Source organism: Mandrillus leucophaeus, unplaced genomic scaffold, assembly GCF_000951045.1.
Source record: "Mandrillus leucophaeus isolate KB7577 unplaced genomic scaffold, Mleu.le_1.0 Scaffold91, whole genome shotgun sequence".
NCBI lineage: Eukaryota > Metazoa > Chordata > Mammalia > Primates > Cercopithecidae > Mandrillus > Mandrillus leucophaeus.
The window spans coordinates 433563-453012 of record NW_012109919.1 but is presented as its reverse complement, the minus strand read 5'-3'; positions in this window follow the sequence as shown (position 1 = coordinate 453012).

The following is a 19450-nucleotide window of genomic DNA, read 5'->3' as shown; positions in this document are numbered from 1 at the left end:
AATAGCAAAGACTTGGAACCAACCAAATGTCCATCAATGATAGTCTGATTAAGAAAATGTGGCACATATACACCATGAAATACTATGCAGTCATAAAAAGGGATGAGTTCATGTCCTTTGTAGGGACATGGATGAAGCTAGAAACCATCATTCTCAGCAAACTATCGGAAGGACAGAAAACCAAACACCGCATATTCTCACTCATAGGTGGGAATTGAACAATGAGAACAGTTGGACACAGGAAGGGGAACATCACACACCGGGGCCTGTCGTGGGGTAGGGGGATTGGGGGAGGGATAGCATTAGGAGATATACCTAATGTAAATGACGAGTTAATGGGTGCAGGACACTAACATGGCACATGGATACATATGCAACAAACCTGCACATTGTGCACATGTACCCTAGAACTTAAAGTATAATAATAAAAAATAAATAATAAATAAATCATGAATAACCCTGTTAGCAACTTAAAAAAAAAATCTCAGTTAACCACATTGTATTATATTACATAACACTGTTTAAAGTTTTAGGGAACAGTAACTCTGCTGCGATAATTCTGCCTGCAAACAAGCACCACAATGGATTTGGAGAACTTACTAAACCACTGGTCATCCAAGAAGACTACAAACTTCCCGTTTGTGGGGGCACTTAAAAATTACAAATTCAGTTTGGCTTTTCATTGCGTTTTGCACTATTACTTTGCATTTTAATAAGAATGGGTTTTTAAAGATTTTCAGTTATCTCAGCAGCTGGAAATTTCAGCCAATTAATTTTCTACTTGAAAAATTCTACTGTGATATCTGTACACAATAAGACTACATTTTTCACTGTGAAGGAAGGGAAGGAAACCTTCATTTTACCACCTCCCCTTTGTAACTTTTTGGTAAGATTTTGCTTTAGAAATGTAAAAGGCTATTTCACACCCCAAGGCTGAGGGTTAGTGAATATACTCTTTTTGATAAAATGCAATTTTGTGGTGAAATGAACGAATAATTTAGAAGGAGAAAAACATGATCTTACGAAGAAAATACTAGACTTCTAATACCTCTTCTCTAAGGTCCATTCAGATTGCTGACTTTTTATAAGATGTCCAATTCTAACCCACCTAGGTACACCCAGACTCTATAAATATACACACACCTAACACACTTCTAAAAGGAGTAAATGTGTGCTGGGGAAATATTGGAACAATGACGTTCCTGAGAGAAGCTTGTTTTTTCAAGTTATTAAAGGAAGGTGGCAAGCATTCATGAGGATATAAAAACTTAACGTCGTCTGAAGGAAACTCTTGAATATGGTTAACATTGCTGCCAAAAATCTCAGCTATGTTATGTCAGAATGTTCAATTGCAAGCTACACTTTAATGAATGGAAAGATAGGGTAACAGCAGGAAGTTTCTGCTGCAACTCACAGCAATCTTGAAAACCAAGTTCCCAGAGTTGGCTGGGCTCACTGGTTCAGGGGCTGTGCTGTCTAGTTGTCTGATGTGCCAGTTAGCAATCAGGGATACCAGGGGCCAACAAGGGAGGAGTCGGAGAGCAGGAGAGCAGGAGCTATCTGCCCCCCTCCTCATTCTCCTAGCCAAAACTTACACGGACAAGAAACTCACTTTGCTCTTTGTGAAAAAGTAGATGGTTTGAGAAATACACCACTGGACTGGGAAGACAAGAAATCAGTGCCACCCTGCATTAAGTACGCGACTCCCCTTCTTTTCCATGCAGCTTGCTTGCAGTGTGATGCTGCTATTTTTATCAGCTCTCTTCAACCCAGCTGTTGCTTCATGTTAACATGGCGAATGGTGTGAAAATCCCAGCAGAGGAGCGTGAATCCCAGAGGGACCCATCTTCTGTCATTTCTAGAACAGATAAAATGTCATGAGACTCAGTGGGGGATGGCGCAAGAACATTTGACCAATGGGGCCAATGAGAACATATCTGACATTAAAGTGACACGGAGCTAGGGGCCAAACTTTGTCCTCAAACTCAACCAAAAGCACAGATGTCCAGTGGCCAGGAAGGATCATGAATCTTTGTGGAAAAATTGGAAGCAGGAGTCTTCACATTTTCAGGGCAGGCCATGGCTTTTCCAGGTGTTTGACATTGTGGAGTCATGAGGTTGGGACAACTGCCTAGAGTCCAGCCTGGAGGTGGCCCCAGAGAACCCACTTCCTTTTCCTGAGTTAGAATGTGACTTGTAATTTTAAGCCCACTCTTTGTATTTCCTCTGCGAAAATAACAGCATTTTGGCAGGACTGTGTGTAGGGGGATGGGGGAAGTGCCACATAAAACTTACACAATTTAAAAATACAGCTCTAATTGCAGGTTTGCTGTCCCATGGTTTGGCAAATTAGGGGGGCAAATTGGAGAGGCCCTTGGAACTTGCTCCAGGCGTGAAAAGATTGTTCAGTTACACATCTGACTGTGTAGCTGGTGAACTCTTTCAAAACCTGTGAAAATATGATTTTAGGGGTTTCCTTCTAGAAAAGCAGCTGTTTTCTATGGGGGATTATTTTGTGACTGAGTGTGCAATTTAGAATATAAGCATCAAGGGCGTGGACTTCTCTGCACTTTTCTTTCTCCAGCTTTATTATGAGAACAAAATGATTTCTCTTCCTACTCCAAAATTTTCAGATTCTCTCAGGTCTAGATGAAATTCAGTGAAAAATCAATACCTTCTCGTATCTAAGTGAAGATACTAAATGCCAGCAAATTTTTCATTTTTAAATGATTAATTTTAAAATCACTTAGGATTTGCAATCTACAGAACTCTCGAGGACAAGAGTTAGAGCTTCCATATTTCAATGCAAACTCTGATTCACTTTAAAGATGAATACTTTAAAGGTTTAAAAATGTCTAATGGGAGACTAAGGGGAGAAGGATACTGTGGATGGACACAGTCTGTTTGACCTTCCTACTGGGCCTTTGTGTACTGCAAGGCTGGTTAGCTAGCACCTGCTTTTTCCAGGATCCCTTGCAGCTCAGCTTTTGATATTACTCTGTTTGGATTTTTGCACAAAGTTTGGGAGGCAGAAGTAAGGCTTTTGTTGTTTCTGTGACAAATCCCCCGAGGCTGTGTTGGATCCTGCTGCAGCTTTAGCCAGCCCTGTTTCCATCTTTTCACCTAGAGGCAAGGCATGGCACACTCATGTTTTTGCTGGTGTGGGTCAAAGTCACTGCTTGGCTTGAGAGCCAATATTTCCACAGTAGTTTTCTGATCCTCGGATTGCAATGAAGGGAAGGTGTCCTACAGGCCATGTGTCCAGGGCAGCTTCTGGATTTCCCTTGCTCCTGGTTATGGCAGCTCTCAGCACACCAGTCATGTTCCTTGTTCCTCATCCTGAAGTCTGTGCCTGGAGCCCTCTGATGATTGTTTTTAAAGCGTACTGTTCCTTGTATTAATTTTTTTCTGTTCAAAATAGCTAGTGTGGTTCCTGATGTCTACTAATGAACTCTAACATAGAAAGTAGGGGTGTGGTGCTATGGAAAGTGGGATCTTAGCCTCAGCTGTGTCCTCACACGTTGGGATGGGTTACCCCCTGCAAAATCTCTTCCTTGGCTCTGTCCTCCTCCCTTTCTGCTAATATCATAGGCTCTACCTTCACAGAGAAAAGTGGAGGCACTAACTTCTTCAACCTTTCATTTTTACCTATAACCAAATGAGTCTTATGCCCTTTATGTTCCTTTACATATTAAGAGAAAACAAATCCATCACCAGGAATCTTGATAAACAATATAGGGCTTTACTTCTGGTATTCCTACAGGGTGGATCTTTGGGATATTACCCAGCACACACCATGGATAGCGTCCCTCAAACCCCATGCAGACCTTTCTCTGCTGGCCACCTCCGGGCAGCATCTCCCTGCTCTCTCTCATTGACCTTGGACTTCCTTCCCTCCATGCAGCCCCCTCCTCTTTCCTCCTCCCCTCCACGGTGCGCTCTCTGTAGGAAGTCCCCACAGAGACGTTTGCTTTATCTGCCCACCAGGCCTGCAGGTGGCTGGGAACCCCACAGCACGGTACCCTGTGCTCCTCTGTGGCCTCCCAGTCAGAGAAGCTCAGGAAGGCCCTAAGCTTGAGAAGCAGAGTTCCCCTATCAGTCTGACTGCTTTTCTCATGAGAAAACATCTGGTGAGTCACATTTTCCTGGCCATATACCTTTACACTGGAAGCAAACATATAAACAAGTCAGATCTTTTTCAAAGCAGGTGGATGTAAATCTAAGAAGGCAAGAGGATATTTCCATCCATTTTTTAAAATTTAGGTGAAATTCGCAAAACATAAAATTAATCATTTTAAAATGAACAATTTGCTGGCATTTAGTATCTTCACAATGTTGTACCAACTGCCACTTCTACCTGGTTCTGAAACGTTTCCATCATTCCAAAGTAAAAACTCCATACCTATAAACTAGTTACCCTCCATTCTCCCCTCACCCTTCAGCCCCTGGCAACCACCAATCTGCTTTCATTTCTATGAATTTACCTATTCTGGATATTTCATATAAATGGAATCATACAATATGTGATCTTATGTGTCTGGCTTCTTTCACTTAGCATAATGTTTTTGAGGTTTATCCACATTGTAGTATGTGTCAAAGCTTCATTCGTTTTTATGGCTGAATAATATTCCATTGCATGAATAAATCACAATTTGTTCATCCATTCATCCATGGATGGGTATTTGCGGTTTTCCACCTTTTGACTTTTGTGAGTAGTGATGCTATGAATATTCATGTATAAGGATTCGTTTGAGTACCTGTTGTCATTTTAGGGTGTTTACACCTAGGAGTGGAATTGCTGGGTCCTGTGGTAATCCTATGTTTAATTTTTTGAGGAACTGCCATACTGTTTTCCACCATGGCTGAACCACTTTACAGTCCCACCAGCAATGAATGACATCTCCTATTTCTCCACACCCTCACTCACACTTGTTATTTTCCATATTTTTTATTATAGCCATTCTTGTGTGAAGTGGTAGCCTACCGTGGTTTTGATTTGCATTTCCCTAATGACCAAAGATGTCGAACATCTTTTCATGTGCTTCTTGGCCATTTATTTATTTATTTATTTATTTATTTATTTATTTATTTATTTTTGAGACAGAGTCTTGCTCTGTTGCCCAGACTGGAGTGCAATGGTGTGATCTGGGCTCACTGCAACCTTTGTCTCCTGGGCTCAAGCAATTTGCATGTCTCAGCCTCTCGAGTAGCTGGGACTACAGGCCTGCGCCACCATGCCCGGCTAATTTTTGTATTTTTAGTAGAGATGGGGTTTCGTCATGTTGTCCAGGCTGGTCTTGAACTCCTGACCTCAAATGATCTGCTGGCCTTGGCCTCCCAGAGTGCTGGGATTACAGGCATGAACCACCATGCCTGGCCCATTTATTTATCTTGTTTGGTAGTACTGTTCATTTTTAACCTGGAAAGTTGATGGCCTTTAGAACTAGTGATACTTGAGTTCAGATACATTCAACTATTTAGAAGTGGTATGACCTGACCACATTACTTCTCTAGGCTTCATTTTCTTCCTCTGGGAAAAGCATAGAATAACTTCCCACAGCTGCCTGCTTGACATCCTTCAGGTCAGGGTTTAAGTTGATTGGCTCAGAGAAACTTTCCTGATACTCTTTTTTAAGATAGATTCCTGTGTTGCTGTTTCACAGTAGCCAATTCTTTCTTTCACAGCACTCAGCACAGTTTGTAATTACATATTCATTTGTAAGTTTTTGTCATCTATCTCCTCTACTAGATCATTCATTCTGTGTGGTCACCAGCCATTGACTATCTTGTTCACAACTGTATATCCAGAGCATAGCACTATGTCTGCATCTTGAGTGTATGTGATGTTTGTTGAATGGGAAAAAATTAGTAAATTATTAAATAATATTTGTAGGGAACTTAGCACAGTGCCTGGTGCATATTAAATGAATGGTTCACAATGGGGGATTTTGGAAATGTGGTGGTGGTGATGGTAGTGTTTGTGGTTATCACAATAATTGAAAAGACAATACTAGTGTTTAGAGAGCAGAGCCAGGAGCACTAGACAATACCTGTGGCGGCATCCTACCATGCAAAGAATTGTCTCACGTCCCACACACTTTAGAATATACCCCCAGACATCGATACAGGGGGAAAATCTGTTTGTAATTATCAGCACTTATAATGCTGTGTTTTCCCTATAAACAGAGAGTAACATTTGCACAGTTTTAATAGGCACTGAATTTTCCAAGAATGCAATACACATACATTTAGAAAGTTGTTTCACTTTGTGTTTGAAACTCCACTGAGAGTTGTTTGCTTTTTCAGAAAAATGACATCTCCGTGAGCAACACTGCTCATGGTATTTGAATCCTCCGTGTAACACTCCTTGATCAGCCTGTATTTGTAAGTGTGATTCTACGTATTGGTGCAAAAGAACCTGATTAGTGTATTATGTCTTCCAGTCTAGGCATGCCTGAATATGTACATGTTGCAATACATAGTTTATTGTAATTTTTTTGTCTTCTTCTTTGTATTGTATTTAAAATATTATACTTAATTATTTTGAAATTTTGTATATAGGTAGATTATCTACGAATTTTATTACAGGATCTTAGAAAAAAGCCTTTTTGTTTTAAAGGAAAGCTTTGAGTCAAATAGGGATTAGATGTATTAGATGTGTATTAGATACTCTCTTTTAACATGAATAATTACAGTGGAACTTTACAGCCTTTTCTGAGATAAGTGGCAAAGGAAATAAAATCTTATTTTTATCCTAAGATCTTATTTTCTTATTCTTATTGCCAAAATGCTCCTTTTCACATACATAGGGACACTTTTAATACTTTGTGCACCCCAAAATATTGTTGGTTCAACGTAAAAGGTACATTACAGAACTTGTGAGCAAAACTTCTACAGAGCAACCCGAAGTGAGGTTCATGCAGCTGTAATTACCCACAAAGTCTAGCTAGTGTTTGAGAAGGACATATTTGCTGGACTTGAATCCTGGCTCCGTTCCTTAGTAACTGCATTATTTCAGACTCGTTGTTTAACTCATTGGTCCTCAGTTTTCTCAAATATAGAACAGGGTCAATGACAGCTGTCTCTAGGGTGCGGTGTCATGAAATGTAATCAGGTGTATACCAGGCCCAGCACAATGCAGTCACATGGTAGGTACCTAGTGTTAATTTTCTTCTCTAAAATTATTTTCTTCATCTCCCAAACTATTCTAATAATTGCCATCAAAGACAGATCCTATATAGAACTTCATAAACACAAAATCATGAAATAATACATCACAGACACCACTGGCCTGGATTACACAAGTGTATTTTTACACTATATTCCATGCACTCTGCTCAATGTAAATCTTAGTTTGGGGTTATTGAACCTACAGTCTGTGCATGTGGAGTTTTCCAGGAAGTCCCCAACTTTTGCCATTCTAAAAGGAAACTGCAATGTGCAAAGGTTAGAAATAACCACCTGACTGGGCGCAGTGGCTCATGCCTGTAATCCCAACACTTTGGGAGGCCGAGGTGGGCGGATCACCTGAGGTTAGGAGTTTAAGATGAACCTGGCCAACATGGTGAAACCCCGTCTCTACTAAAAATACACACACACACACACACACACACACACACACACACACACAAATTAGTGGTGTATGGTGGCACAGGCCTGTAATCCCAGCTACTTGGGAGTCTGAGGCAGGAGAATCGCTTGAACTTGAGAGGCGGAGGATGCAGTAAGCTGAGATCCTGCCACTGCATTCCAGCTTGGGTGAGAGAGCAAGACCTGTATCAAAAAAATATTATAAGGTAAAAGTAATTTAACCTTTACATATGCAGTTTCTTCTGTCAGTAATATTCTCTTCCCCTTCACCCTGCTAATTTGTTTTCATCCTCCAAAATTCGACTGAACCATCACAACCTCAGCAAAGTCTTTCTGGACTTCCCAGGCTAGATTTGGCCTGGATACACGTTCCTAAACACCCTGGTTATTTCCTGTGTTGTGGGAGGCAGCTGTGTGCTTATAACTTGATAACATCCCTCCTGGGATGTATATATTCCATGGGGGCAGTGATTGTGTCCTACTGCTCACCTGCATCCCTATCTTCTTATTCAGTGCCTGACACATACCAAAAATTCAATACCTATTTCTTGAATTAGTGCATGAATTTTCCATCAAAACCAATGAATTGACTTCGAATCAACGTTTCTACTAGTAAGACTGAATTGACTATGATACAATAGCATATTTGTTTGACTTCAGTTAAGAGGTCTTTGTAATATTTTCTTCCAAATATTGTGCTAGTACTGGACCCAGACGCATTGACAACCCCAAGCATGTCACCAGGATTCCACCTCCTCCGACTTTACCTTTTCTGTGTGAATTCTCCTCTTTGTTGAATGTCCTCAGTTTTGACATGTGCGTCCTGAACTATAGCTAGTGACAGTTGCTCTAATTATTCAGAAGTTGTGTGAAGTTTTTTGTCTCCTGGACTCAGCCAACAGCTCCTTGAAACCAGAGAATCTTTCAAATCCCCCTGGAGTATTTAGCACAATAGACAGCAGATGGATATTGGTGGTCGATCACCACTAACTTATCTAACACACTTCTTACACGTCTGTAAAGTACAAAACAACTTCACCATCTGATAATTGCATCAAAACTAATAAATTGACTCCGTCTAAGGTGGTTCTTTCTTTTTTTTTTTTTTTTCTTTTGAGATGGAGTCTTGCTCTGTCACCCAAGCTGGAGTGCAGTGCTGTGATGATCATGGCTCACTGTAGCCTCGACCTCCCAGGCTCAAGTGATCCTCCTTCCTCACCCTCCCAAGTATCTGGGATTACAGGTGCGCACCACCACATCAGGCTAATTTTTTTTATTTTTGATTTTTTTGTAGAGATGAGGTCTCACTATGTTGCCCAAGCTGGTCTCGAACTTCTGGGCTCAAGCAATCCTCCCACCTTGGCCTCCCAAAGTGCTGGCATTACAGGCATGAGCCATCCCATCCAGCCTGCCTTGTAATCTATCTCTCTATCTATCTATCTTTTTATTTTTTGAGACAGGCTCTTGCTCTGTTTCCCAGGCTGAAGTGCAGTGACATGATCATAGCTCATTGCACCCTCAACCTCCTGGGCTCAAACTATCCTCCCACGTCAGCCTCCTGGGTAGCAGTGACTACAGGCATGAATCACAGCAGCTGGCTACTTTTTAAATTTGTTTGTTTGTTTTGGTAGAGACAGGGATCTTGCTATGTTGCCCAGGCTGGTCTCAAATAATTCTCCCACCTCAGCCTCCTAAAGTGCTGGGCTTATAGGCATGAGTCACTGTGTCTGGCCTATAATATTTTTAAAGAAATCTGTAAAGATAATTCAAAATGTCTGATCCAGTTAATTCTGCATATGATATTATTCAGGCCATAATTAAACAAAATATTTTATATTTTTGTGGTCTCAGCCAATTAAGAAAATGTCCCCTAAATATCTTAAAATACCATCCTAGGACCCCAAAGAAGACAATTGCCTGGAGTCCATAAAACCTGTAGGGGCAGGGGACACCTACTAAAACAGCCAAATAATAGACTGGATCTTTATCCAAGATAGAGACATGACTTGGAGAGAGACAGAGTGGTTGGTGTTGAGGACTGAAGGGCCATTAGGATTCAGCAATGGAGGCTGTATGCAGAAGGGCCATTAGGATTCAGCAATGGAGGCTGTATGCAGTGACAGAAGCTGCACTTCATTTGCCCTGAATTAACTAACTAGTGGGAAGAGAGAATCATGGAATTTTAGATCAGAAATGATCTTAGAAAGAAATTTTTTCTATTCTCTTTTATTCTCAAATAGCCAGATTTTTGCTGTATTATGCCATCTGGCTAAGAACTTTTTGTTAGCTAAGAACTTTGCTCCTTTTTTCAAAAAAAAATGATAAAAGTAATGTACTCTTATTTTTGAAAAATTGGAAATTGTGCAAAAGAATGGCCAGAAATGCACTCATTATCCTGTATCTATTTAATTCTATTATGGAATACAAGTATGGATAGACAATTTTTCCTACTGTATTTATTGAAAAGTCAATCCTTTCTTCATTAAATTACCTGGTACCTTAAAATTTGATAATTTTCTTTATTTCCTAATATAAGTATTTAATGCTATTAATTTTCTTGTAAATACTGGTTTAGCTTCATTTCACAAATTTTAATATGTGTTATTTTACTTTCATTCCATTCTGAATATTTTCTAATTTCCCTTGTGATTTCTTCATGCATTTTAAAATGTATTGTTTAATTTCCAAATATTTGGAGAGATCTCAAATATCTTTTTATTATCAATTTTACTTTAATTTTGCATTTATATAGTTCTTCTGGCTGGAGGGCGTGGCTCATGCCTGTAATCCCAGCACTTTGGGAGGCAAAGCCAGGCGGATCACCTGAGGTCAGGAGTTCCAGACCAGCCTGACCAACATGGGAAAACCCCGTGTCTACTAAAAGTACAAAAATTAGCCAGGCATGGTGGCAGGCACCTGTAATCCCAGCTACTTGGGAGGCTGAAGCAGGAGAATCGCTTGAACTCGGGAGGTGGAGGTTGCAGTGAGCCAAGATCATGCCATCGCACTCCAGCCTGGGTGACAGAGCAAGACTCTGTCTCAAAAAAAAAAAAAATAAAAGCTCTTCGTCTATCAATCACAGATAAAGGAAAGTTGACATTTTCAACTATAATTATGGATTTGTTTATTTTTCCTTTCAATTATTTCAATTTTTGCTTCATCTATTTTGAAGCTCTGTTACTAGTTGCATACACATTTGAGTATTATCTCATCCTCCTGATCAGTTGACCCTTTTATCACTATGAAATGCTCTTCTCTATTCCTGGTGATATTACCAGTTGTTAAATCTACTGTGATGTTCATGTAGCCACTCCAACTTTCTTTTGATGAGTATTTTCATGTTGTGTCTCCCAAGACAACTCCCAGTTTTAATGATTTACTAGAAGGACACATAGAATTATAATCATAGCCATAATTTATTATAGTGAAGAGATACAAAGCAAAATCAGCATACACGGATGCACTTAATTCTTCCAGCAGTGAATTGTAACAACACATGTGAAATGTTTTCTGCCAGGGAAGCTCATTAAAGACTCATGGCCAAGGTTTTTCTTCTTCTGTTTTTTTTTAGAGCATTGGTCATACAGACACTCTCTGACTAGCACATATCAAAATGCCAGACCCCCAGAAGGTAAGTGGTTGTTCACCATAAACCACGTTATTTGTACAGACAGTTTAGGCACAGTAAGCCATTGTTATCCATCCTGAAAATGGTAGTAACACTCCCAAAATTCAAGTTCCCACACACCATTGAAGGCCAGCTTCTCAAGAAGGCCTGTCTGGGGATAGCAGTTTTAGATCTTTTATGTTAATTCTTTTCTGCACACAGGGTATATTGTTTTCTATTCTTTTCTGTTTAACATCTATGCAACTTTATACTTAACATGTTTTCTTATAGGCAGCATATATTTGGATCTTGCTTTTTAAAATCTAATGAGACTAGTTTTGCCTTTTAATAGGAGTGTTTAAATCATTCATATTAAGGACATTCTTCTTCAATAAATGGTGTTGGGAAAACTGCATATTCATATGCAGAAGAATGAAACTGGACCTTTATCTCCCACAATGTACAAAAATCAACTCAAGATGGTCTAAAGACTTAAATGTAAGACCCAAAACTATTTTAAAAAGTAGTAGAAGAAATGCAGGAGAAACCCTTCAGGACATTGGTCTAGGCAAATATTTTATGGCTAAAACCTCAAAAACACAGGCAACAAAACCAAAAATAGATAAATGGGACTATACTAAATTAAAAAGTGCCTGCACAGTAAAGGAAACAACCAATAGAGTAAAAAGACAACCTGTTGAATGGGAGAAAATATTTGCAAACTATCCATCCAGCAAGGGATTAATATCCAGCATATACAAGGAATTCTTTTTTTATTTTTATTTTTATTTTTTATTTTTGAGACAGAGTCTCACTCTGTCACCCAAGCTGGAGTGCAGTGACGCCTTCTCGGCTCACTGCAAGTTCCGCCTCCTGAGTTCACACCATTCTCCTGCCTCAGCCTCCTGAGTAGCTGGGACTACCGGCGCCCGCCACGACGCCCGTCTAATTTTTTGTATTTTTAATAGAGACGGGGTTTCACCATGTTAGCCAGGATGGTCTCGATCTCCTGACCTCGTGATCCACCTGCCTCAGCCTCCCAAAGTGCTGGGATTACAGGCGTGAGCCACCGCGCCCAGCCTATACAAGGAATTCAAATAACTCAATGACAACAACAACAAAAAATCACATTAAAAAGTGGGCAAAGGATATGAATAGACATTTCTCAAAAGAAGGCATACAAATGGCCAAAAGGTGTGTGAAAAAATGCTCAATATCACTAATCCTCAGAGAAACGCAGATTAAAACCACAATGTGATATCATCTTACCCCAATGAGAATGGATATTATTAAAAAGACAAACAAACAAACAAACAGATGCTGGCCAGAGTGTGAAAAAAGGGAACTCTTCTGTACCATTGCTGGGAATGTAAATTAGTAAAGCCACTATGGAAAATAGTATGGAGATTTCTCAAAAAAGTAAAAATAGAACTACCATATGATCCAGCAATCCCACTACTGGGTATTTAGCCAAAGGCAAGGAGATCAGTATATCAAAGGGATACCTGTAGCCCCATGTTTATTGCAACGTTGTTTGCAATAGCAAAGATATGAAATCAACCTAAGTGTCCATCAACAAATGATTTCATTCTTTTTTGTGGCTGAGTGGATAAACAAAATGTGTATATATATACACACGATGGAATACATTCAGCCACAGAAAAGAATGAAATCATGTCATTTGTAGCAATATGGATGGAACTGGAGGTCATTATGTTAAGTGAAATAAGCCAGGCTCAGAAAGACAAATGTTGCATGTTCTCACTCACATGTGGGAGCTAAAAACGTCGATCATATGAAGATAGAGAGTAGAATGAGAGATACCAGAGACTGGGAAGGGTATGTGGTTGGGAAGCGGGGATGAAAAGTGGTGGGTTAATGCATGCAAGAATACAGTTAGATAGAAGCAATAAGTTCTAATGTTCCATAGCAGCATAGGGTGACTACAGTTAACAATAGGTATTATATATTTCAAAATAGCTAGAAGAGAGAACTTGAAATGTTCCCAACACATAGGAATGATAAATACTTGAGGTAATGGATGCCCTAAACACCCTGGCTTGATCATTAGACATTCTATGCATGTAACAAAATATCACAAATACTCCATAAATATAGACAAATATTATGTGTCAATATTTTTTAAAATGTACTTATAAGTATGGCAGAGTTTAAATATCTTGTTATATTTTTATTTTATCTGATCTTTGCTCCTTTTTTTCTTTCTTTTCAATTTTTTTAATAATCTCATTAAATATCCATTCTCAGTTTATTAGCTATACCTCTTGATTTTGCTTTTTCAGTGATTGCTCTAGGGTTTACAGTTACATGTGTGCGTATTTTATAATATATGTATATGTATGTATGTGTATATATATATACACACACACACACAATCTTCATCTTATTTCAAATAACATATTTGGTTGTCATACATTTTACTTCTATATATGTTATAAAACCCACAATACATTGTTTTTTTATTTTTGCTTTAAATAGCCAAATACTTTTTAAAAAAATTAAAAATGGGCTGGGCACAGTGGCTCACGCCTGTAATCCCTGCACTTTGGAAGGCCGAGGTGGGTGGATCACCTGAGGTCAGGAGTTCGAGACCAGCCTGGCCAACATGATGAAACCCTGTCTCTACTAAAAACACAAAAAATTAGCCAAGCATGGTGGCAGGCGCCTGTAATCCCAGCTACTCAGGAGGCTGAGGCGGGAGAGTGGCTTGAGCCCAGGAGGTGGAGGTTACCGTGAGCCAAGATCACACCACTGCACTTCAACCTGGGCAACAAGAACAAAATTCCATCTCAAAAACAAACAAACAAATAAATAAACAAAAACAAATAAAAGATTAAAATAAAAAACATTCATTTTTACTGTAACTGGATTCAAAATTCTGGAAAATAAGATACTCAGGTCTGGCAAATGCCAAAGTTAAAAAAAGACAACAACAATAACAAAAAGAAACTCCTAGTCATTTTGATTTAATTGTCAGCAAACTCTCCATCATTTTAACTGAGCAATGTCCATGGGCGAACAGTGAGTGCTTGACCAGTATTATTTAGTACTCACCACAACTCTCTTTGTTTTGTTTCACCAAAGATTTATAGAGATTGCGGCAAGTATCTAGCATATAAACATTTCTTTCCCATATAAAGAGGTTTTTTTCCCCCAACTGCTCTTAATACTTTTATCCAGCAATCTAGCACCCTCAGATTTTTTTTTACACCATATTATGACCCACTTACTCCAAATACCCAACTCTGAAATTGGATCCTCATGTTTTATTGGTTTCTCTGAAAATTCTCTAGCTTCAAAGTGAGAAATTAAAGAATCTAAACAGCTTAAATTCTTATTTACTAACCACAGCAGCAGCAGCAGCTCTATTGCAATATCTTCCTCTAAACTGTGCCAATCAGTTCCCTTTTTTTTTTTTTTTTTTTTTTTTTTTGAGACGGAGTCTCACTCTGTCACCCAGGCTGAAGTGCAGTGGCTGGATCTCAGCTCACTGCAAGCTCCGCTTCCCGGGTTTACGCCATTCTCCTGCCTCAGCCTCCCAAGTAGCTGGGACTACAGGCGCCCGCCACCTCACCTGGCTAGTTTTTTTTGTATTTTTTAGTAGAGACGGGGTTTCACCTCGTTAGCCAGGATGGTCTCAATCTCCTGACCTTGTGATCTCCTGACCTTGTGATCCCGTCTCGGCCTCCCAAAGTGCTGGGATTACAGGCTTGAGCCACCATGCCCAGCCTAAACTGTGCCAATCAGTTCTTTAAATTAATTAGATTATATTTTCAATATTTTCATTGGCAGCATGTTATTATATTTCTCTATTTAGGTAAATGACATCTCATCTTTTTTTGGTGTTAAGTTTCAGGTTTTGGGTTTACACAGGAAATTAAGAATTGTAGAGGAAGCTCTTTGTCATGAAGGAACAAATAGAACAGATATAGGACTTATGTTTGGGAGCCTTTCCATCATGCTTATTATCGTGGTATAATTTTGTTGCTTTCCTTTTTCTACAACATCAATATTACTAATATAAACTATTAACTGACCTTGAAGGATGTAGTCAGACTACTATGAGTTTAAGATATTTGAAATAATTATTTGCTCTGTAAGAATAGGTTATCAATTTGATATGGTATTTTTAGTTTATGTTCATTGTTTTAAATAGAGACAGGGTCTCACTATGTTGCCCAGGCTGGTTTTGAATTCCTAGCCTCAAGAGATCCTCCCACCTTGGCCTCCCACAGTGCTGGGATTACAAGCATGAGCCACCACGCCTGGCCTAGTTTATGTTCAGCTTCAATTTTTCCTTTTTTTCTATTTCTTTTTATTTTAAATGTTATTTTTAAATATATAAGACATTTATATAGAACAAAACTCAAAGTTATTAAAAAGGGGGTGGGACTTTTGCCATTCATATTCCCTTTAACATACTCCTGCGTACCCCTCCTAGGGAACCATTTTCGTTAGCTTCTGTGTTTCTATTTGCAAAAACAAGCAAATATGTATGCGTGTGAATATTATGTAATTTTTCTCATTTCCCTTTCTTTCTTACCTGAGCGGTAATATATTACATACACTGTTCTGCATCTTGCTTTTTGTCATAGTTATTTAATCTTTGAGTTTGTCATCTGTGACATAGGGAGAACACTGTGTGCGAAAATTAAATAGAAGGGGGCACACAACAAGGACCGGGCACACAAGGACAGGCACAGTGGGACCTACCTCCACATGGTATCTAGAGCCTACTCCTGTTCCTCCAAATGGCAACATAATGGCTGCAGATACTCCCATTACTTCAGGTAGTGGTTTTAGATTAAAATGTTCTTGGAGAAGTTGGGAGCACACAGCAGATCATCCAGCATGAATAGTTTGTAGCTTTCTAGTTGCATCTACAACCAAGGCCACTGTACTTTTTTAATCCAAGACAAACTTTCAGAACCCAAGGATGGCTGCTGGCAAGTCTCCTCCTGGTGGTGCCCAGCACCCAGTCTTCCCACAAATTTAGCCATGAGTCCATCCCATCTGCCACATGGAGGCAAACAGACTCATGGCCAGGCTGCAGGGCAAAGAACTTCTTATTAATGAATATATTTTCTATTTGCCCACATATTTACCATTTCCAGTACCCTTCCTTACTTTGTGTAGATTTATTTCCATCTGGTATCATTTTCCTTTTTCATGAATAACTTCCTTACCTTTTCTTGTGGTGCAGGTTTCTTCCTTACTTTGTGTAGATTTATTTCCATCTGGTATCATTTTCCTTTTTCATGAATAACTTCCTTACCTTGTCTTGTGGTGCAGGTTTACTGGGAGTAAGTTCTATTACCTTTTGTTTGTGATTTTTTACCTTTATGTAAAAAAATCTCTTTGCTGGATATAATATCCTACATTTACAGGGTTTTTCATTCAGTATTGTTGCCTCATTTTCCAATAACTTGCATAGTTTGTGACTAAAATTTGCCATCCTTCTCATCATTGTTCCTCTGTATGTAGTGTATCTCCCCCAACTACCCACAGCTGCTTTTAAGATTTTTCTCTTCATCATGGGTTTTGAGCAATTGGATTATAATGTACTTTGGTGTGGTTTTCTTTATGTTTATTCTGCACGAGTTTTGTTGAGCTTCCTCTATCATGCGTTTATAGTTTTCGTCCAATTCGAAAAGCGTTTCGCCATTATTTCTTTCACTTTTTTGCTGCTGCTTCCTTTTTTCTGGGATACCGACTACATGCCAATCAGACTACTTGTTTTGTCCCATAGGTCACTATGTTCCCTTAATTATTGAGACATCAGTAAATGAGAAAGGACTATTGACATCTCTGACTATAATTTTTCTTTTTCTCTATTTCTATCCAGTCTTTGTTTATTGTATTTTGAAGTTCTGTTACTAGATGCATATATGTTTATCACTGCTATGTCCCCTTGATGACCTGACCTCTTTATCCTCATGAAACAACTCTCTTTTCCCATGGTAATATCCTTAGCTCCGAAGTTTACTCAGTGTGAAATTAATATAAACATTCCAGTTTTCTTTTAATTAGTGTCAGCATAATATATCTTTTTCCATCTTTTTATTTTTATGCTATTTAGTTTTTATTTCAAAAGTATGTTTCTCACAGGCAGCGTATACCTGGGTCTCTCTCTTTTATCCGATCTGATGATCTCTACCTTGTATTTAGGTCATTGAGGCCACTTATATTTAATGTGAATGAATCTGGTTAGGTTTAAATCTACATATTATTATCTGTTTTCTATGTGTCTCATCCCTTTTATGTTCCTGTTTACCCTTGTCCTATTCCTGTGGATTGCTTGAGTATTTCGTATTATTTCACTTTATCTCCTTTGTTGCCTTATTAGCTCAAACACTTCGTTGGGTTATTTTAGAGGTCGCTGTAGAGTTTATAATAACCTTTTTAATCTTATCACAGCCTACCGCAAGTGATACTATATCACTTCATGGATCATATCAGAACCTTACAACAGTACGCTTCTATTTCTTCCTTCCCAAACTTTGTGCTATTGTTGTCATACATTTTATTTCTACATATAAGCCTCATAATACACTGTTTTGGATTTTGCTTTAAACAGTCACATCTTTTTTAAAAAAGAGATTTAAATTCTGTTTTAAAGTTTTATATTTACACATATTTATAGTTTACACATATTTCCAGCGCTTTTAATTCTTTTGTGTAGACCTTGATTTCCAAATAGCATGATTTTCTATCTAAAGGACTTCCTCTAACTTTTTTTTTTTTTTTTTTTTTGTAGTGCAGACCTGCTAGTAATGAGTTCTTTCAGCATTTGTATGTTTGCAAAAGCCTTTAGTTTGCCTATATTTTGAAAAGTCTTTTTTCTGGATAAAGAATTCTGTGTTTACCATTTTATTTATTTGAGTTTTCTTTTTTTCTCTTAGTTCGGTGAAAGCTTTGTCAATTTTATCTTTTCAAAAAAACCAATCCTTAAGTTTAACAGTATATGTTGTTGTTTGTCTAGTGTCTGTTTTATTTATTTCTGCTCTGATCTTTACTATTTCCTTCCTTATGCTATATTGGGGTTAGTTTGCTCTTCTTTTTCTAGATCTTTGGGGTGTGAAGTTAGGTTATTTGAGATCTTTCTTTTCTCTCGATGTGTTATAAACTTCCCTCTTAGAACTGCTTTTGCTGTATCCCATAGGTTTTGATATGTTGTATTTCCATTTTTGTTTGTCTCAAGATATTTTTTGATTTTCTTTTGGTTTCTCAATATAACCATTGGTTGTCCAAGAGTATGTTGTTTAATTTCCATATATGTATAATTCTTGTAGTTTTCCTCGTGCTATTGGTTTCTAATTTTATATCATTGTGGTCAGAAAAGATACTTGATTGATTTCAGTCTTCTTAAATTTGTTAAGACTTGTTTTGTGGCCTAACGTGATCTACCTGGAGACTCTTCTGTATGTACTTAAAAAGAATGTATATTCTCCTGCTGTTGGATGGAATGTTCTGTATATGTCTGTTACATCCTTTTGGCCTACAGTCTACTATTTCCTTATAGATTATCTGTCTGGATAACCTATCCATTGTTGAAAGTGAAGTACTAAAATTCCCAGCTATTACTGTATTACTGCCTATTTCTCCCTTCAATTCTCTTAATATGTCCTTTATATGTTTAGGTGCTATGATGTTTGATACATGTATATTTTCAATTCTTACATCCTCTTGATGAATTTACCCCATTATTACTATATAATGACCTTCTTTGTCCCCTGTGACAGTTTTTGACTTAAAATTTATTTTGCCTGATAATAAGTATAGCCATCACTACTCTCTTTTGGAAAGAGATAGCATTACAACTGATACCGTGGAAATGCAAAGGATCATAACAGACTATGAACAATTATATGCCAATGAGTTGGATAGCCTAGAAGAAATTGATAAACTCCTAGAAATGTCCAGCCAACCAAAACTGAATCATGAAGAAAAAGAAATTTTGAACAGACCAATATTGAGTAAGGAGATTGAGTCAGTAATAAAACCTCCCAAACAATAAAAGTCCAGGATCTAATGGCTTCACTAATGAATTCTACCAAATATTTTTTTCTTATTTTTTTATTATACTTTAAGTTCTAGGGTACATGTGCACAATGTGCAGGTTTGTTACATATGTATGCATGTGCCATGTTGGTGTGCTGCACCCATTAACTCGTCATTTACATTAGGTATATCTCCTAATGCTATCCCTCCCCCGTCCCCCACCCTACGACA